Genomic DNA, 23,345 nt, shown 5'->3' on the forward strand with positions numbered 1-23,345 from the left:
TCAGGGCTCCCAATCATCGACTACATCACTCCTCTTCCCCACGAACGGCTTTATACCACTGATTCAATCACACAATTTCCAAATTTTTACTCCCAATTATGAGGGGAGCTGAGGCGGAAATGTTAGTCAGAAGGTTAAAGCGATAGGAAAGTAGTGCAACGGGGCCATCATGACATACGAAAGTATGTGTCACTTCTGTACCCGATTAGGGACCCACACATAACGTGATCACCGACCATAACAGCGACCCTAATCTAAAAGACTGTGTCAACTTATTCTCACCCAACCCTGTGTCTTTACTTGTCATGCTTATTTGCCGAATTCGGCGTTTATACCTGTCTGACGGTGATAGGATCCAGGTACGACACAAACTTTCAATGTCATAGATGCATCCAATGTTGCTTGATGGGTAAAGCTGTGTAATGAAGGCAGGAAACAAAGACATGAATTCAGGGCTCCCAATCATTGACTACATCACTCCTCTTCCCCACGAACGGCTTTATACGACTGATTCAATCACACAATTTTCAAATTTTTACTCCCAATAATGAGGGGAGCTGAGGCGGAAATGTTAGTCAGAAGGTTAAAGCGATAGGAAAGTAGTGCAACGGGGCCATCATGACATACGAAAGTATGTGTCACTTCTGTACCCGAATAGGGATCCCCACATAACGTGATCACCGACCATAACAGCGACCCTAATCTAAAAGACTGTGCCAACTTATTCCCACCCAACCCTGTGTCTTTACTGGTCATGCTTATTTGCCGAATTCGGCGTTTATACCTGTCTGACGGTGATAGGATCCAGGAACGACACAAACTTTCAATGTCATAGATGCATCCAATGTTGCTTGATGGGTAAAGCTGTGTAATGAAGGCAGGAAACAAAGACATGAATTCAGGGCTCCCAATCATTGACTACATCACTCCTCTTCCCCACGAACGGCTTTATACGACTGATTCAATCACACAATTTCCACATTTCTACTCCCAATAATGAGGGGAGCTGAGGCGGAAATGTTAGTCAGAAGGTTAAAGCGATAGGAAAGTAGTGCAACGGTTCCATCATGACATACGAAAGTATGTGTCACTTCTGTACCCGAATAGGGATCCCCACATAACGTGATCACCGACCATAACAGCGACCCTAATCTAAAAGACTGTGCCAACTTATTCCCACCCAACCCTGTGTCTTTACTGGTCATGCTTATTTGCCGAATTCGGCGTTTATACCTGTCTGACGGTGATAGGATCCAGGAACGACACAAACTTTCAATGTCATAGATGCATCCAATGTTGCTTGATGGGTAAAGCTGTGTAATGAAGGCAGGAAACAAAGACATGAATTCAGGGCTCCCAATCATTGACTACATCACTCCTCTTCCCCACGAACGGCTTTATACGACTGATTCAATCACACAATTTCCACATTTTTACTCCCAATAATGAGGGGAGCTGAGGCGGAAATGTTAGTCAGAAGGTTAAAGCGATAGGAAAGTAGTGCAATGGGGCCATCATGACATACGAAAGTATGTGTCACTTCTGTACTTGTATAGGGATCCCCACATAACTTGATCACCGACCATATCAGCGACCCTAATCTAAAAGACTGTGTCAACTTATTCCCACCCAACCCTGTGTCTTTACTTGTCATGCTTATTTGCCGAATTCGGCGTTTATACCTGTCTGACGGTGATAGGATCCAGGTACGACACAAACATTCAATGTCATAGATGCATCCAATGTTGCTTGATGGGTAAAGCTGTGTAATGAAGGCAGGAAACAAAGACATGAATTCAGGGCTCCCAATCATCGACTACATCACTCCTCTTCCCCACGAACAGCTTTATACGACTGATTCAATCACACAAATTCCAAATTTTTACTCCCAATAATGAGGGGAGCTGAGGCGGAAATGTTAGTCAGAAGGTTAAAGCGGTAGGAAAGTAGTGCAACGGGGCCATCATGACATACGAAAGTATGTGTCACATCTGTACCCGAATAGGGATCCCCACATAACGTGATCACCGACCATAACAGCGACCCTAATCTAAAAGACTGTGTCAACTTATTCCCACCCAACCCTGTGTCTTTACTTGTCATGCTTATTTGCCGAATTCGGCGTTTATACTTGTCTGACGGTGATAGGATCCAGGTACGACACAAACTTTCAATGTCATAGATGCATCCAATGTTGCTTGATGGTTAAAGCTGTGTAATGAAGGCAGGAAACAAAGACATGAATTCAGGGCTCCCAATCATCGACTACATCACTCCTCTTCCCCACGAACGGCTTTATACCACTGATCAATCACACAATTTCCAAATTTTTACTCCCAATAATGAGGGGAGCTGAGGCGGAAATGTTAGTCAGAAGGTTAAAGCGATAGGAAAGTAGTGCAACGGGGCCATCATGACATACGAAAGTATGTGTCACTTCTGTACCCGAATAGGGATCCCCACATAACGGTGATCACCGACCATAACAGCGACCCTAATCTAAAAGACTGTGTCAACTTATTCCCACCCAACCCTGTGTCTTTACTTGTCATGCTTGTTTGCCGAATTCGGCGGTTATACCTGTCTGACGGTGATAGGATCTAGGTACGACACAAACTTTCAATGTCATAGATGCATCCGATGTTGCTTGATGGGTAAAGCTGTGTAATGAAGGCAGGAAACAAAGACATGAATTCAGGGCTCCCAATCATCGACTACATCACTCCTCTTCCCCACGAACGGCTTTATACGACTGATTCAATCACACAATTTCCAAATTTTTACTCCCAATAATGAGGGGAGCTGAGGCGGAAATGTTAGTCAGAAGGTTCAAGCGATAGGAAAGTAGTGCAACGGGGCCATCATGACATACGAGAGTATGTGTCACTTCTGTACCCGAATAGGGATCCCCACATAACGTGATCACCGACCATAACAGCGACCCTAATCTAAAAGACTGTGTCAACTTATTCCCACCCAACCCTGTGTCTTTACTGGTCATGCTTATTTGCCGAATTCGGCGTTTATACCTGTCTGACGGTGATAGGATCCAGGAGCGACACAAACTTTCAATGTCATAGATGCATCCAATGTTGCTTGATGGGTAAAGCTGTGTAATGAAGGCAGGAAACAAAGACATGAATTCAGGGCTCCCAATCATTGACTACATCACTCCTCTTACCCACGAACGGCTTTATACGACTGATTCAATCACACAATTTCCACATTTTTACTCCCAATAATGAGGGGAGCTGAGGCGGAAATGTTAGTCAGAAGGTTAAAGCGATAGGAAAGTAGTGCAATGGGGCCATCATGACATACGAAAGTATGTGTCACTTCTGTACTTTAATAGGGATCCCCACATAACTTGATCACCGACCATATCAGCGACCCTAATCTAAAAGACTGTGTCAACTTATTCCCACCCAACCCTGTGTCTTTACTTGTCATGCTTATTTGCCGAATTCGGCGTTTATACCTGTCTGACGGTGATAGGATCCAGGTACGACACAAACATTCAATGTCATAGATGCATCCAATGTTGCTTGATGGGTAAAGCTGTGTAATGAAGGCAGGAAACAAAGACATGAATTCAGGGCTCCCAATCATCGACTACATCACTCCTCTTCCCCACGAACGGCTTTATACGACTGATTCAATCACACAAATTCCAAATTTTTACTCCCAATAATGAGGGGAGCTGAGGCGGAAATGTTAGTCAGAAGGTTAAAGCGATAGGAAAGTAGTGCAACGGGGCCATCATGACATACGAAAGTATGTGTCACTTCTGTACCCGAATAGGGATCCCCACATAACGTGATCACCGACCATAACAGCGACCCTAATCTAAAAGACTGTGTCAACTTATTCCCACCCAACCCTGTGTCTTTACTTGTCATGCTTATTTGCCGAATTCGGCGTTTATACTTGTCTGACGGTGATAGGATACAGGTACGACACAAACTTTCAATGTCATAGATGCATCCACTGTTGCTTGATGGTTAAAGTTGTGTAATGAAGGCAGGAAACAAAGACATGAATTCAGGGCTCCCAATCATCGACTACATCACTCCTCTTCCCCAGGAACGGCTTTATACCACTGATCAATCACACAATTTCCAAATTTTTACTCCCAATAATGAGGGGAGCTGAGGCGGAAATGTTAGTCAGAAGGTTAAAGCGATAGGAAAGTAGTGCAACGGGGCCATCATGACATACGAAAGTATGTGTCACTTCTGTACCCGAATAGGGATCCCCACATAACGGTAATCACCGACCATAACAGCGACCCTAATCTAAAAGACTGTGTCAACTTATTCCCACCCAACCCTGTGTCTTTACTTGTCATGCTTGTTTGCCGAATTCGGCGGTTATACCTGTCTGACGGTGATAGGATCTAGGTACGACACAAACTTTCAATGTCATAGATGCATCCAATGTTGCTTGATGGGTAAAGCTGTGTAATGAAGGCAGGAAACAAAGACATGAATTCAGGGCTCCCAATCATCGACTACATCACTCCTCTTCCCCACGAACGGCTTTATACGACTGATTCAATCACACAATTATGAGGGGAGCTGAGGCGGAAATGTTAGTCAGAAGGTTAAAGCGATAGGAAAGTAGTGCAACGGGGCCATCATGACATACGAAAGTATGTGTCACTTCTGTACCCGATTAGGGACCCCCACATAACGTGATCACCGACCATAACAGCGACCCTAATCTAAAAGACTGTGTCAACTTATTCCCACCCAACCCTGTGTCTTTACTTGTCATGCTTATTTGCCGAATTCGGCGTTTATACCTGTCTGACGGTGATAGGATCCAGGTACGACACAAACTTTCAATGTCATAGATGCATCCAATGTTGCTTGATGGGTAAAGCTGTGTAATGAAGGCAGGAAACAAAGACATGAATTCAGGGCTCCCAATCATTGACTACATCACTCCTCTTCCCCACGAACGGCTTTATACGACTGATTCAATCACACAATTTCCAAATTTTTACTCCCAATAATGAGGGGAGCTGAGGCGGAAATGTTAGTCAGAAGGTTAAAGCGATAGGAAAGTAGTGCAACGGGGCCATCATGACATACGAGAGTATGTGTCACTTCTGTACCCGAATAGGGATCCCCACATAACGTGATCACCGACCATAACAGCGACCCTAATCTAAAAGACTGTGTCAACTTATTCCCACCCAACCCTGTGTCTTTACTGGTCATGCTTATTTGCCGAATTCGGCGTTTATACCTGTCTGACGGTGATAGGATCCAGGAGCGACACAAACTTTCAATGTCATAGATGCATCCAATGTTGCTTGATGGGTAAAGCTGTGTAATCAAGGCAGGAAACAAAGACATGAATTCAGGGCTCCCAATCATTGACTACATCACTCCTCTTCCCCACGAACGGCTTTATACGACTGATTCAATCACACAATTTCCACATTTTTACTCCCAATAATGAGGGGAGCTGAAGCGGGAATGTTAGTCAGAAGGTTAAAGCGATAGGAAAGTAGTGCAATGGGGCCATCATGACATACGAAAGTATGTGTCACTTCTGTACTTGTATAGGGATCCCCACATAACTTGATCACCGACCATATCAGCGACCCTAATCTAAAAGACTGTGTCAACTTATTCCCACCCAACCCTGTGTCTTTACTTGTCATGCTTATTTGCCGAATTCGGCGTTTATACCTGTCTGACGGTGATAGGATCCAGGTACGACACAAACATTCAATGTCATAGATGCATCCAATGTTGCTTGATGGGTAAAGCTGTGTAATGAAGGCAGGAAACAAAGACATGAATTCAGGGCTCCCAATCATCGACTACATCACTCCTCTTCCCCACGAACGGCTTTATACGACTGATTCAATCACACAAATTCCAAATTTTTACTCCCAATAATGAGGGGAGCTGAGGCGGAAATGTTAGTCAGAAGGTTAAAGCGATAGGAAAGTAGTGCAACGGGGCCATCATGACATACGAAAGTATGTGTCACTTCTGTACCCGAATAGGGATCCCCACATAACGTGATCACCGACCATAACAGCGACCCTAATCTAAAAGACAGTGTCAACTTATTCCCACCCAACCCTGTGTCTTTACTTGTCATGCTTATTTGCCGAATTCGGCGTTTATACTTGTCTGACGGTGATAGGATACAGGTACGACACAAACTTTCAATGTCATAGATGCATCCAATGTTGCTTGATGGTTAAAGTTGTGTAATGAAGGCAGGAAACAAAGACATGAATTCAGGGCTCCCAATCATCGACTACATCACTCCTCTTCCCCAGGAACGGCTTTATACCACTGATCAATCACACAATTTCCAAATTTTTACTCCCAATAATGAGGGGAGCTGAGGCGGAAATGTTAGTCAGAAGGTTAAAGCGATAGGAAAGTAGTGCAACGGGGCCATCATGACATACGAAAGTATGTGTCACTTCTGTACCCGAATAGGGATCCCCACATAACGGTAATCACCGACCATAACAGCGACCCTAATCTAAAAGACTGTGTCAACTTATTCCCACCCAACCCTGTGTCTTTACTTGTCATGCTTGTTTGCCGAATTCGGCGGTTATACCTGTCTGACGGTGATAGGATCTAGGTACGACACAAACTTTCAATGTCATAGATGCATCCAATGTTGCTTGATGGGTAAAGCTGTGTAATGAAGGCAGGAAACAAAGACATGAATTCAGGGCTCCCAATCATCGACTACATCACTCCTCTTCCCCACGAACGGCTTTATACGACTGATTCAATCACACAATTATGAGGGGAGCTGAGGCGGAAATGTTAGTCAGAAGGTTAAAGCGATAGGAAAGTAGTGCAACGGGGCCATCATGACATACGAAAGTATGTGTCACTTCTGTACCCGATTAGGGACCCACACATAACGTGATCACCGACCATAACAGCGACCCTAATCTAAAAGACTGTGTCAACTTATTCCCACCCAACCCTGTGTCTTTACTTGTCATGCTTATTTGCCGAATTCGGCGTTTATACCTGTCTGACGGTGATAGGATCCAGGTACGACACAAACTTTCAATGTCATAGATGCATCCAATGTTGCTTGATGGGTAAAGCTGTGTAATGAAGGCAGGAAACAAAGACATGAATTCAGGGCTCCCAATCATTGACTACATCACTCCTCTTCCCCACGAACGGCTTTATACGACTGATTCAATCACACAATTTCCAAATTTTTACTCCCAATAATGAGGGGAGCTGAGGCGGAAATGTTAGTCAGAAGGTTAAAGCGATAGGAAAGTAGTGCAACGGGGCCATCATGACATACGAGAGTATGTGTCACTTCTGTACCCGAATAGGGATCCCCACATAACGTGATCACCGACCATAACAGCGACCCTAATCTAAAAGACTGTGTCAACTTATTCCCACCCAACCCTGTGTCTTTACTGGTCATGCTTATTTGCCGAATTCGGCGTTTATACCTGTCTGACGGTGATAGGATCCAGGAGCGACACAAACTTTCAATGTCATAGATGCATCCAATGTTGCTTGATGGGTAAAGCTGTGTAATCAAGGCAGGAAACAAAGACATGAATTCAGGGCTCCCAATCATTGACTACATCACTCCTCTTCCCCACGAACGGCTTTATACGACTGATTCAATCACACAATTTCCACATTTTTACTCCCAATAATGAGGGGAGCTGAAGCGGGAATGTTAGTCAGAAGGTTAAAGCGATAGGAAAGTAGTGCAATGGGGCCATCATGACATACGAAAGTATGTGTCACTTCTGTACTTGTATAGGGATCCCCACATAACTTGATCACCGACCATAACAGCGACCCTAATCTAAAAGACTGTGTCAACTTATTCCCACCCAACCCTGTGTCTTTACTTGTCATGCTTATTTGCCGAATTCGGCGTTTATACCTGTCTGACGGTGATAGGATCCAGGTACGGCACAAACATTCAATGTCATAGATGCATCCAATGTTGCTTGATGGGTAAAGCTGTGTAATGAAGGCAGGAAACAAAGACATGAATTCAGGGCTCCCAATCATCGACTACATCACTCCTCTTCCCCACGAACGGCTTTATACGACTGATTCAATCACACAATTTCCAAATTTTTAATCCCAATAATGAGGGGAGCTGAGGCGGAAATGTTAGTCACAAGGTTAAAGCGATAGGAAAGTAGTGCAACGGGGCCACCATGACATACGTAGGTATGTGTCACTTCTGTACCCGAATAGGGATCCCCACATAACGTGATCACCGACTATAACAGCGACCCTAATCTAAAAGACTGTGTCAACTTATTCCCACCCAACCCTGTGTCTTTACTTGTCATGCTTATTTGCCGAATTCGGCGTTTATACCTGTCTGACGGTGATAGGATCCAGGTACGACACAAACTTTCAATGTCATAGATGCATCCAATGTTGCGTGATGGGTAAAGCTGTGTAATGAAGGCAGGAAACAAAGACATGAATTCAGGGCTCCCAATCATCGACTACATCACTCCTCTTCCCCACGAACGGCTTTATACGACTGATTCAATCACACAATTTCCAAATTTTTACTCCCAATAATGAGGGGAGCTGAGGCGGAAATGTTAGTCAGAAGGTTAAAGCGATAGGAAAGTAGTGCAACGGGGCCATCATGACATACGAAAGTATGTGTCACTTCTGTACCCGAATAGGGATCCCCACATAACGTGGTCACCGACCATAACAGCGACCCTAATCTAAAAGACTGTATCAACTTATTCCCACCCAAACCTGTGTCTTTACTGGTCATGCTTATTTGCCGAATTCGGCGTTTATACTTGTCTGACGGTGATAGGATCCAGGTACGACACAAACTTTCAATGTCATAGATGCATCCAATGTTGCTTGATGGGTAAAGCTGTGTAATGAGGGCAGGAAACCAAGACATGAATTCAGGGCTCTCAATCATCGACTACATCACTCCTCTTCCCCACGAACGGCTTTATACCACTGATTCAATCACACAATTTCCAAATTTTTACTCCCAATAATGAGGGGAGCTGAGGCGGAAATGTTAGTCAGAAGGTTAAAGCGATAGGAAAGTAGTGCAACGGGGCCATCATGACATACGAAAGTATGTGTCACTTCTGTACCCGAATAGGGATCCCCACATAACGTGATCATCGACCATAACAGCGACCCTAAGCTAAAAGACTGTGTCAACTTATTCCCACCCAACCCTGTGTCTTTACTTGTCATGCTTGTTTGCCGAATTCGGCGGTTATACCTGTCTGACGGTGATAGGATCTAGGTACGACACAAACTTTCAATGTCATAGATGCATCCAATGTTGCTTGATGGGTAAAGCTGTGTAATGAAGGCAGGAAACAAAGACATGAATTCAGGGCTCCCAATCATCGACTACATCACTCCTCTTCCCCAGGAACGGCTTTATACGACTGATTCAATCACACAATTTCCAAATTTTTACTCCCAATAATGAGGGGAGCTGAGGCGGAAATGTTAGTCAGAAGGTTAAAGCGATAGGAAAGTAGTGCAACGGGGCCATCATTACATACGAAAGTATGTGTCACTTCTGTACCCGAATAGGGATCCCCACATATCGTGATCACCGACCATAACGGCGACCCTAATCTAAAAGACTGTGTCAACTTATTCCCACCCAACCCTGTGTCTTTACTTGTCATGCTTATTTGCCGAATTCGGCGTTTATACCTGTCTGACGGTGATAGGATCCAGGTACGACACAAACTTTCAATGTCATAGATGCATCCAATGTTGCTTGATGGGTAAAGCTGTGTAATGAAGGCAGGAAACAAAGACATGAATTCAGGGCTTCCAATCATCGACTACCTCACTTCTCTTCCCCACGAACGGCTTTATACGACTGATTCAATCACACAATTTCCACATTTTTACTCCCAATAATGAGGGGAGCTGAGGCGGAAATGTTAGTCAGAAGGTTAAAGCGATAGGAAAGTAGTGCAACGGGGCCATCATGACATACGAAAGAATGTGTCACTTCTGTACCCGTATAGGGATCCGCACATAACGTGATCACCGATCATAACAGCGACCCTAATCTGAAAGACTGTGTCACTTATTCCCACCGAACTCTGTGTCTTTACTGGTCATGCTTATTTGCCGAATTCGGCGTTTATACCTGTCTGACGGTGATAGGATCCAGATACGACACAAACTTTCAATGTCATAGATGCATCCAATGTTGCTTGATGGGTAAAGCTGTGTAATGAAGGCAGGAAACAAACACATGAATTCAGCGCTCCCAATCATCGATTACATCACCCCTCTTCCCTAGGAACGGCTTTATACGACTGATTCATTCACACAATTTCCAAATTTTTACTCCCAATAATGAGGGGAGCTGAGGCGGAAATGTTAGTCAGAAGGTTAAAGCGATAGGAAAGTAGTGCAACGGGGCCATCATGACATACGAAAGTATGTGTCACTTCTGTACCCGAATAGGGATCCCCACATAACGTGATCACCGACCATAACAGCGACCCTAATCTAAAAGACTGTGTCAACTTATTCCCACCCAACCCTGTGTCATTACTGGTCATGCTTATTTGCCGAATTCGGCGTTTATACCTGTCTGACGGTGATAGGATCCAGGTACGACACAAACATTCAATGTCATAGATGCATCCAATGTTGCTTGATGGGTAAAGCTGTGTAATGAAGGCAGGAAACAAAGACATGAATTCAGGGCTCCCAATCATCGACTACATCACTCCTCTTCCCCAGGAACGGCTTTATACGACTGATGCAATCACACAATTTCCAAATTTTTACTCCCAATAATGACGTGAGCTGAGGTGGAAATGTTAGTCAGAAGGTTAAAGCGATAGGAAAGTAGTGCAACGGGGCCATCATAACATACGAAAGTATGTGTCACTTCTGTACTTGTATAGGGATCCCCACATAACGTGATCACCGACCATAAAAGCGACCCTAATCTAAAAGCCTGTGTCAACTTATTCCCACCCAACCCTGTGTCTTTTCTTGTCATGCTTATTTGCCGAATTCGGCGTTTATACAGGTCTGACGGTGATAGGATCCAGGTACGACACAAACTTTCAATGTCATAGATGCATCCAATGTAGCTTGATGGGTAAAGCTGTGTAATGAAGGCAGAAAATATAGACATGAATTCAGGGCTCCCAATCATAGACTACATCACTCCTCTTCCCCACGAACTGCTTTATACGACTGATTCAATCACACAATTTCCAAATTTTTACTCCCAATAATGAGGGGAGCTGAGGCGGAAATGGTAGTCAGAAGGTTAAAGCGATAGGAAAGTAGTGCAACGGGGCCATCATGACATACGAAAGTATGTGTCACTTCTGTACCCGAATAGGGATTCCCACATAACGTGATCACCGACCATAACAGCGACCCTAATCTAAAAGACTGTGTCAACTTATTCCCACCCAACCCTGTCTTTACTTGTCATGCTTATTTGCGAATTCGGCGTTTATACTTGTCTGACGGTGATAGGATCCAGGTACGATACAAACTTTCAATGTCATAGATGCATCCAATGTTGCTTGATGGGTAAAGCTGTGTAATGAAGGCAGGAAACAAAGACATGAATTCAGGGCTCCCAATCATTGACTACATCACTCCTCTTCCCCACGAACGGCTTTATACGACTGATTCAATCACACAATTACAAAATTTTTACTCCCAATAATGAGGGGAGCTGAGGCGGAAATGGTAGTCAGAAGGTTAAAGCGATAGGAAAGTAGTGCAACGGGGCCATCATGACATACGAAAGTATGTGTCACTTCTGTACCCGAATAGGGATCCCCACATAACGTGATCACCGACCATAACAGCGACCCTAATCTAAAAGACTGTGTCAACTTATTCCCACCCAACCCTGTGTCTTTACTTGTCATGCTTATTTGCCGAATTCGGCGTTTATACTTGTCTGACGGTGATAGGATCCAGGTACGATACAAACTTTCAATGTCATAGATGCATACAATGTTGCTTGATGGGTAAAGCTGTGTAATGAAGGCAGGAAACAAAGACATGAATTCAGGGCTTCCAATCATCGACTACATCACTTCTCTTCCCCACGAACGGCTTTATACGACTGATTCAATCACACAATTTCCACTTTTTTACTCCCAATAATTAGGGGAGCTGAGGCGGAAATGTTAGTCAGAAGGTTAAAGCGATAGGAAAGTAGTGCAACGGGGCCATCATGACATACGAAAGTATGTGTCACTTCTGTACCCGAATACGGATCCCCACATAACGTGATCACCGACCATAACAGCGACCCTAATCTAAAAGACTGTGTCAACTTATTCCCACCCAAACCTGTGTCTTTACTTGTCATGCTTATTTGCCGAATTCGGCGTTTATACCTGTCTGACGGTGATAGGATCCAGGTACGACACAAACTTTCAATGTCATAGATGCATCCAATATTGCTTGATGGGTAAAGCTGTGTAATGAAGGCAGGAAACAAAGACATGAATTCAGGGCTCCCAATCATTGACTACATCACTCCTCTTCCCCACGAACGGCTTTATACGACTGATGCAATCACACAATTTCCAAATTTTTACTCCCAATAATGAGGGGAGCTGAGGCGGAAATGTTAGTCAGAAGGTTAAAGCGATAGGAAAGTAGTGCAACGGGGCCACCATGACATACGAAAGTATGTGTCACTTCTGTACCCGAATAGGGATCCCCACATAACGTGATCACCGACTATAACAGCGACCCTAATCTAAAAGACTGTGTCAACTTATTCCCACCCAACCCTGTGTCTTTACTTGTCATGCTTATTTGCCGAATTCGGCGTTTATACTTGTCTGACGGTGATAGGATCCAGGTACGATACAAACTTTCAATGTCATAGATGCATCCAATGTTGCTTGATGGGTAAAGCTGTGTAATGAAGGCAGAAAATATAGACATGAATTCAGGGCTCCCAATCATAGACTACATCACTCCTCTTCCCCACGAACTGCTTTATACGACTGATTCAATCACACAATTTCCAAATTTTTACTCCCAATAATGAGGGGAGCTGAGGCGGAAATGGTAGTCAGAAGGTTAAAGCGATAGGAAAGTAGTGCAACGGGGCCATCATGACATACGAAAGTATGTGTCACTTCTGTACCCGAATAGGGATTCCCACATAACGTGATCACCGACCATAACAGCGACCCTAATCTAAAAGACTGTGTCAACTTATTCCCACCCAACCCTGTGTCTTTACTTGTCATGCTTATTTGCCGAATTCGGCGTTTATACTTGTCTGACGGTGATAGGATCCAGGTACGATACAAACTTTCAATGTCATAGATGCATCCAATGTTGCTTGATGGGTAAAGCTGTGTAATGAAGGCAGGAAACAAAGACATGAATTCAGGGCTCCCAATCATTGACTACATCACTCCTCTTCCCCACGAACGACTTTATACGACTGATTCAATCACACAATTTCCAAATTTTTACTCCCAATAATGAGGGGAGCTGAGGCGGAAATGTTAGTCAGAAGGTTAAAGCGATAGGAAAGTAGTGCAACGGGGCCACCATGACATACGAAAGTATGTGTCACTTCTGTACCCGAATAGGGATCCCCACATAACGTGATCACCGACTATAACAGCGACCCTAATCTAAAAGACTGTGTCAACTTATTCCCACCCAACCCTGTGTCTTTACTGGTCATGCTTATTTGCCGAATTCGGCGTTTATACTTGTCTGACGGTGATAGGATCCAGGTACGACACAAACTTTCAATGTCATAGATGCATCCAATGTTGCGTGATGGGTAAAGCTGTGTAATGAAGGCAGGAAACAAAGACATGAATTCAGGGCTCCCAATCATCGACTACATCACTCCTCTTCCCCACGAACGGCTTTATACGACTGATTCAATCACACAATTTCCAAATTTTTACTCCCAATAATGAGGGGAGCTGAGGCGGAAATGTTAGTCAGAAGGTTAAAGCGATAGGAAAGTAGTGCAACGGGGCCACCATGACATACGAAAGTATGTGTCACTTCTGTACCCGAATAGGGATCCCCACATAACGTGATCACCGACTATAACAGCGACCCTAATCTAAAAGACTGTGTCAACTTATTCCCACCCAACCCTGTGTCTTTACTTGTCATGCTTATTTGCCGAATTCGGCGTTTATACTTGTCTGACGGTGATAGGATCCAGGTACGACACAAACTTTCAATGTCATAGATGCATCCAATGTTGCGTGATGGGTAAAGCTGTGTAATGAAGGCAGGAAACAAACACATGAATTCAGCGCTCCCAATCATCGATTACATCACCCCTCTTCCCTAGGAACGGCTTTATACGACTGATTCATTCACACAATTTCCAAATTTTTACTCCCAATAATGAGGGGAGCTGAGGCGGAAATGTTAGTCAGAAGGTTAAAGCGATAGGAAAGTAGTGCAACGGGGCCATCATGACATACGAAAGTATGTGTCACTTCTGTACCCGAATACGGATCCCCACATAACGTGATCACCGACCATAACAGCGACCCTAATCTAAAAGACTGTGTCAACTTATTCCCACCCAAACCTGTGTCTTTACTTGTCATGCTTATTTGCCGAATTCGGCGTTTATACCTGTCTGACGGTGATAGGATCCAGGTACGACACAAACTTTCAATGTCATAGATGCATCCAATATTGCTTGATGGGTAAAGCTGTGTAATGAAGGCAGAAAATATAGACATGAATTCAGGGCTCCCAATCATCGACTACATCACTCCTCTTCCCCACGAACTGCTTTATACGACTGATTCAATCACACAATTTCCAAATTTTTACTCCCAATAATGAGGGGAGCTGAGGCGGAAATGGTAGTCAGAAGGTTAAAGCGATAGGAAAGTAGTGCAACGGGGCCATCATGACATACGAAAGTATGTGTCACTTCTGTACCCGAATAGGGATTCCCACATAACGTGATCACCGACCATAACAGCGACCCTAATCTAAAAGACTGTGTCAACTTATTCCCACCCAACCCTGTCTTTACTTGTCATGCTTATTTGCGAATTCGGCGTTTATACTTGTCTGACGGTGATAGGATCCAGGTACGATACAAACTTTCAATGTCATAGATGCATCCAATGTTGCTTGATGGGTAAAGCTGTGTAATGAAGGCAGGAAACAAAGACATGAATTCAGGGCTCCCAATCATTGACTACATCACTCCTCTTCCCCACGAACGGCTTTATACGACTGATTCAATCACACAATTACAAAATTTTTACTCCCAATAATGAGGGGAGCTGAGGCGGAAATGGTAGTCAGAAGGTTAAAGCGATAGGAAAGTAGTGCAACGGGGCCATCATGACATACGAAAGTATGTGTCACTTCTGTACCCGAATAGGGATCCCCACATAACGTGATCACCGACCATAACAGCGACCCTAATCTAAAAGACTGTGTCAACTTATTCCCACCCAACCCTGTGTCTTTACTTGTCATGCTTATTTGCCGAATTCGGCGTTTATACTTGTCTGACGGTGATAGGATCCAGGTACGATACAAACTTTCAATGTCATAGATGCATACAATGTTGCTTGATGGGTAAAGCTGTGTAATGAAGGCAGGAAACAAAGACATGAATTCAGGGCTCCCAATCATTGACTACATCACTCCTCTTCCCCACGAACGACTTTATACGACTGATTCAATCACACAATTTCCAAATTTTTACTCCCAATAATGAGGGGAGCTGAGGCGGAAATGTTAGTCAGAAGGTTAAAGCGATAGGAAAGTAGTGCAACGGGGCCATCATGACATACGAAAGTATGTGTCACTTCTGTACCCGAATAGGGATCCCCACATATCGTGATCACCGACCATAACGGCGACCCTAATCTAAAAGACTGTGTCAACTTATTCCCACCCAACCCTGTGTCTTTACTTGTCATGCTTATTTGCCGAATTCGGCGTTTATACCTGTCTGACGGTGATAGGATCTAGGTACGACACAAACTTTCAATGTCATAGATGCATTCAATGTTGCTTGATGGGTAAAGCTGTGTAATGAAGGCAGGAAACAAAGACATGAATTCAGGGCTTCCAATCATCGACTACATCACTTCTCTTCCCCACGAACGGCTTTATACGACTGATTCAATCACACAATTTCCACATTTTTACTCCCAATAATTAGGGGAGCTGAGGCGGAAATGTTAGTCAGAAGGTTAAAGCGATAGGAAAGTAGTGCAACGGGGCCATCATGACATACGAAAGTATGTGTCACTTCTGTACCCGAATACGGATCCCCACATAACGTGATCACCGACCATAACAGCGACCCTAATCTAAAAGACTGTGTCAACTTATTCCCACCCAAACCTGTGTCTTTACTTGTCATGCTTATTTGCCGAATTCGGCGTTTATACCTGTCTGACGGTGATAGGATCCAGGTACGACACAAACTTTCAATGTCATAGATGCATCCAATATTGCTTGATGGGTAAAGCTGTGTAATGAAGGCAGGAAACAAAGACATGAATTCAGGGCTCCCAATCATTGACTACATCACTCCTCTTCCCCACGAACGGCTTTATACGACTGATGCAATCACACAATTTCCAAATTTTTACTCCCAATAATGAGGGGAGCTGAGGCGGAAATGTTAGTCAGAAGGTTAAAGCGATAGGAAAGTAGTGCAACGGGGCCACCATGACATACGAAAGTATGTGTCACTTCTGTACCCGAATAGGGATCCCCACATAACGTGATCACCGACTATAACAGCGACCCTAATCTAAAAGACTGTGTCAACTTATTCCCACCCAACCCTGTGTCTTTACTTGTCATGCTTATTTGCCGAATTCGGCGTTTATACTTGTCTGACGGTGATAGGATCCAGGTACGATACAAACTTTCAATGTCATAGATGCATCCAATGTTGCTTGATGGGTAAAGCTGTGTAATGAAGGCAGAAAATATAGACATGAATTCAGGGCTCCCAATCATAGACTACATCACTCCTCTTCCCCACGAACTGCTTTATACGACTGATTCAATCACACAATTTCCAAATTTTTACTCCCAATAATGAGGGGAGCTGAGGCGGAAATGGTAGTCAGAAGGTTAAAGCGATAGGAAAGTAGTGCAACGGGGCCATCATGACATACGAAAGTATGTGTCACTTCTGTACCCGAATAGGGATTCCCACATAACGTGATCACCGACCATAACAGCGACCCTAATCTAAAAGACTGTGTCAACTTATTCCCACCCAACCCTGTGTCTTTACTTGTCATGCTTATTTGCCGAATTCGGCGTTTATACTTGTCTGACGGTGATAGGATCCAGGTACGATACAAACTTTCAATGTCATAGATGCATCCAATGTTGCTTGATGGGTAAAGCTGTGTAATGAAGGCAGGAAACAAAGACATGAATTCAGGGCTCCCAATCATTGACTACATCACTCCTCTTCCCCACGAACGACTTTATACGACTGATTCAATCACACAATTTCCAAATTTTTACTCCCAATAATGAGGGGAGCTGAGGCGGAAATGTTAGTCAGAAGGTTAAAGCGATAGGAAAGTAGTGCAACGGGGCCACCATGACATACGAAAGTATGTGTCACTTCTGTACCCGAATAGGGATCCCCACATAACGTGATCACCGACTATAACAGCGACCCTAATCTAAAAGACTGTGTCAACTTATTCCCACCCAACCCTGTGTCTTTACTTGTCATGCTTATTTGCCGAATTCGGCGTTTATACTTGTCTGACGGTGATAGGATCCAGGTACGACACAAACTTTCAATGTCATAGATGCATCCAATGTTGCGTGATGGGTAAAGCTGTGTAATGAAGGCAGGAAACAAAGACATGAATTCAGGGCTCCCAATCATCGACTACATCACTCCTCTTCCCCACGAACGGCTTTATACGACTGATTCAATCACACAATTTCCAAATTTTTACTCCCAATAATGAGGGGAGCTGAGGCGGAAATGTTAGTCAGAAGGTTAAAGCGATAGGAAAGTAGTGCAACGGGGCCACCATGACATACGAAAGTATGTGTCACTTCTGTACCCGAATAGGGATCCCCACATAACGTGATCACCGACTATAACAGCGACCCTAATCTAAAAGACTGTGTCAACTTATTCCCACCCAACCCTGTGTCTTTACTTGTCATGCTTATTTGCCGAATTCGGCGTTTATACTTGTCTGACGGTGATAGGATCCAGGTACGACACAAACTTTCAATGTCATAGATGCATCCAATGTTGCGTGATGGGTAAAGCTGTGTAATGAAGGCAGGAAACAAAGACATGAATTCAGGGCTCCCAATCATCGACTACATCACTCCTCTTCCCCACGAACGGCTTTATACGACTGATTCAATCACACAATTTCCAAATTTTTACTCCCAATAATGAGGGGAGCTGAGGCGGAAATGTTAGTCAGAAGGTTAAAGCGATAGGAAAGTAGTGCAACGGGGCCATCATGACATACGAAAGTATGTGTCACTTCTGTACCCGAATAGGGATCCCCACATAACGTGATCACCGACCATAACAGCGACCCTAATCTAAAAGACTGTGCCAACTTATTCCCACCCAACCCTGTGTCTTTACTTGACATGCTTATTTGCCGAATTCGGCGTTTATACCTGTCTGACGGTGATGGGATCCAGGTACGACACAAACTTTCAATGTCATAGATGCATCCAATGTTGCGTGATGGGTAAAGCTGTGTAATGAAGGCAGGAAACAAAGACATGAATTCAGGGCTCCCAATCATAGACTACATCATTCCTCTTCCCCACGAACGGCTTTATACGACTGATTCAGTCACACAATTTGCACATTTTTACTCCCAATAATGAGGGGAGCTGAGGCGGAAATGTTAGTCAGAAGGTTAAAGCGATAGGAAAGTAGTGCAACGGGGCCATCATGACATACGAAAGTATGTGTCACTTCTGTACCCGAATACGGATCCCCACATAACGTGATCATCGACCATAACAGCGACCCTAAGCTAAAAGACTGTGTCAACTTATTCCCACCCAACCCCGTGTCTTTACTTGCCATGCTTGTTTGCCGAATTCGGCGGTTATACCTGTCTGACGGTGATAGGATCTAGGTACGACACAAACTTTCAATGTCATAGATGCATCCAATGTTGCTTGATGGGTAAAGCTGTGTAATGAAGGCAGGAAACAAAGACATGAATTCAGGGCTCCCAATCATCGACTACATCACTCCTCTTCCCCAGGAACGGCTTTATACGACTGATTCAATCACACAATTTCCAAATTTTTACTCCCAATTATGAGGGGAGCTGAGGCGGAAATGTTAGTCAGAAGGTTAAAGCGATAGGAAAGTAGTGCAACGGGGCCATCATGACATACGAAAGTATGTGTCACTTCTGTACTTGTATAGGGATCCCCACATAACGTGATCACCGACCATAAAAGCGACCCTAATCTAAAAGCCTGTGTCAACTTATTCCCACCCAACCCTGTGTCTTTTCTTGTCATGCTTATTTGCCGAATTCGGCGTTTATACCGGTCTGACGGTGATAGGATCCAGGTACGACACAAACTTTCAATGTCATAGATGCATCCAATGTAGCTTGATGGGTAAAGCTGTGTAATGAAGGCAGAAAATATAGACATGAATTCAGGGCTCCCAATCATAGACTACATCACTCCTCTTCCCCACGAACTGCTTTATACGACTGATTCAATCACACAATTTCCAAATTTTTACTCCCAATAATGAGGGGAGCTGAGGCGGAAATGTTAGTCAGAAGGTTAAAGCGATAGGAAAGTAGTGCAACGGGGCCATCATGACATACGAAAGTATGTGTCACTTCTGTACCCGAATAGGGATCCCCACATAACGTGATCACCGACCATAACAGCGACCCTAATCTAAAAGACTGTGTCAACTTATTCCCACCCAAACCTGTGTCTTTACTGGTCATGCTTATTTGCCGAATTCGGCGTTTATACCTGTCTGACGGTGATAGGATCCAGGTACGACACAAACTTTCAATGTCATAGATGCATCCAATGTTGCTTGATTGGTAAAGCTGTGTAATGAGGGCAGGAAACCAAGACATGAATTCAGGGCTCTCAATCAACGACTACATCACTCCTCCTCCCCAGGAACGGCTTTATACCACTGATTCAATCACACAATTTCCAAATTTTTACTCCCAATAATGAGGGGAGCTGAGGCGGAAATGTTAGTCAGAAGGTTAAAGCGATAGGAAAGTAGTGCAACGGGGCCATCATGACATACGAAAGTATGTGTCACTTCTGTACCCGAATAGGGATCCCCACATAACGTGATCATCGACCATAACAGCGACCCTAAGCTAAAAGACTGTGTCAACTTATTCCCACCCAACCCTGTGTCTTTACTTGCCATGCTTGTTTGCCGAATTCGGCGGTTATACCTGTCTGACGGTGATAGGATCTAGGTACGACACAAACTTTCAATGTCATAGATGCATCCAATGTTGCTTGATGGGTAAAGCTGTGTAATGAAGGCAGGAAACAAAGACATGAATTCAGGGCTCCCAATCATCGACTACATCACTCCTCTTCCCCAGGAACGGTTTTATACGACTGATTCAATCACACAATTTCCAAATTTTTACTCCCAATTATGAGGGGAGCTGAGGCGGAAATGTTAGTCAGAAGGTTAAAGCGATAGGAAAGTAGTGCAACGGGTCCATCATGACATACGAAAGTATGTGTCACTTCTGTACCCGAATAGGGATCCCCACATAACGTGATCACCGACCATAACAGCGACCCTAATCTAAAAGACTGTGTCAACTTATTCCCACCCAACCCTGTGTCTTTACTTGTCATGCTTATTTGCCGAATTCGGCGTTTATACTTGTCTGACGGTGACAGGATCCAGGTACGACACAAACTTTCAATGTCATAGATGCATCCAATGTTGCTTGATGGGTAAAGCCGTGTAATGAAGGCAGGAAACAAAGACATGAATTCAGGGCTCCCAATCATCGACTACATCACTCCTCTTCCCCAGGAACGGCTTTATACGACTGATGCAATCACACAATTTCCAAATTTTTACTCCCAATAATGAGGGGAGCTGAGGTGGAAATGTTAGTCAGAAGGTTAAAGCGATAGGAAAGTAGTGCAACGGGGCCATCATAACATACGAAAGTATGTGTCACTTCTGTACTTGTATAGGGATCCCCACATAACGTGATCACCGACCATAAAAGCGACCCTAATCTAAAAGCCTGTGTCAACTTATTCCCACCCAACCCTGTGTCTTTTCTTGTCATGCTTATTTGCCGAATTCGGCGTTTATACCTGTCTGACGGTGATAGGATCCAGGTACGACACAAACTTTCAATGTCACAGATGCATCCAATGTAGCTTGATGGGTAAAGCTGTGTAATGAAGGCAGAAAATATAGACATGAATTCAGGGCTCCCAATCATAGACTACATCACTCCTCTTCCCCACGAACTGCTTTATACGACTGATTCAATCACACAATTTCATAATTTTTACTCCCAATAATGAGGGGTGCTGAGGCGGAAATGGTAGTCAGAAGGTTAAAGCGATAGAAAAGTAGTGCAACGGGGCCATCATGACATACGAAAGTATGTGTCACTTCTGTATCCGAATAGGGATTCCCACATAACGTGATCACCGACCATAACAGCGACCCTAATCTAAAAGCCTGTGTCAACTTATTCCCACCCAACCCTGTGGCTTTTCTTGTCATGCTTATTTGCCGAATTCGGCGTTTATACCTGTCTGACGGTGATAGGATCCAGGTACGACAGAAACTTTCAATGTCATAGATGCATTCAATGTAGCTTGATGGGTAAAGCTGTGCAATGAAGGCAGGAAACAAAGACATGAATTCAGGGCTTCCAATCATCGACTACCTCACTTCTCTTCCCCACGAACGGCTTTATACGACTGATTCAATCACACAATTTCCAAATTTTTACTCCCAATAATGAGGGGAGCTGAGGCGGAAATGTTAGTCAGAAGGTTAATGCGATAGGAAAGTAGTGCAACGGGGCCATCATGACATACGAAAGTATGTGTCACTTCTGTACCCGTATAGTGATCCCCACATAACGTGATCACCGACCATAAAAGCGACCCTAATCTAAAAGACTGTGTCAACTTATTCCCACCCAAACCTGTGTCTTTACTTGTCATGCTTATTTGCCGAATTCGGCGTTTATACCTGTCTGACGGTGATAGGCTCCAGGTACGACACAAACTTTCAATGTCATAGATGCATCCAATGTTGCTTGATGGGTAAAGCTGTGTAATGAAGGCAGGATACAAAGACATGAATTCAGGGCTCCCAATCATCGACTACATCACTCCTCTTCCCCAGGAACGGCTTTATACGACTGATGCAATCACACAATTTCCAAATTTTTACTCCCAATAATGAGGGGAGCTGAGGTGGAAATGTTAGTCAGAAGGTTAAAGCGATAGGAAAGTAGTGCAACGGGGCCATCATAACATACGAAAGTATGTGTCACTTCTGTACTTGTATAGGGATCCCCACATAACGTGATCACCGACCATAAAAGCGACCCTAATCTAAAAGCCTGTGTCAACTTATTCCCACCCAACCCTGTGTCTTTTCTTGTCATGCTTATTTGCCGAATTCGGCGTTTATACCGGTCTGACGGTGATAGGATCCAGGTACGACACAAACTTTCAATGTCATAGATGCATCCAATGTTGCTTGATGGGTAAAGCTGTGTAATGAAGGCAGGAAACAAAGACATGAATTCAGGGCTCCCAATCATCGACAACATCACTCCTCTTCCCCAGGAACGGCTTTATACGACTGATGCAATCACACAATTTCCAAATTTTTACTCCCAATAATGACGTGAGCTGAGGCGGAAATGGTAGTCAGAAGGTTAAAGCGATAGGAAAGTAGTGCAACGGGGCCATCATGACATACGAAAGTATGTGTCACTTCTGTACCCGAATAGGGATCCCCACATAACGTGATCACCGACCATAACAGCGACCCTAATCTAAAAGCCTGTGTCAACTTATTCCCACCCAACCCTGTGGCTTTTCTTGTCATGCTTATTTGCTGAATTCGGAGTTTATACCTGTCTGACGGTGATAGGAACCAGGTACGACACAAACTTTCAATGTCATAGATGCATCCAATGTTGCTTGATGGGTAAAGCTGTGTAATGAAGGCAGGAAACAAAGACATGAATTCAGGGCTCCCAATCATCGACTACGTCACTCCTCTTCCCCACGAAC

The sequence above is a fragment of the Schistocerca nitens genome, chromosome 5, assembly GCF_023898315.1.
Source record: "Schistocerca nitens isolate TAMUIC-IGC-003100 chromosome 5, iqSchNite1.1, whole genome shotgun sequence".
Taxonomy (NCBI): Eukaryota; Metazoa; Arthropoda; class Insecta; order Orthoptera; family Acrididae; genus Schistocerca; species Schistocerca nitens.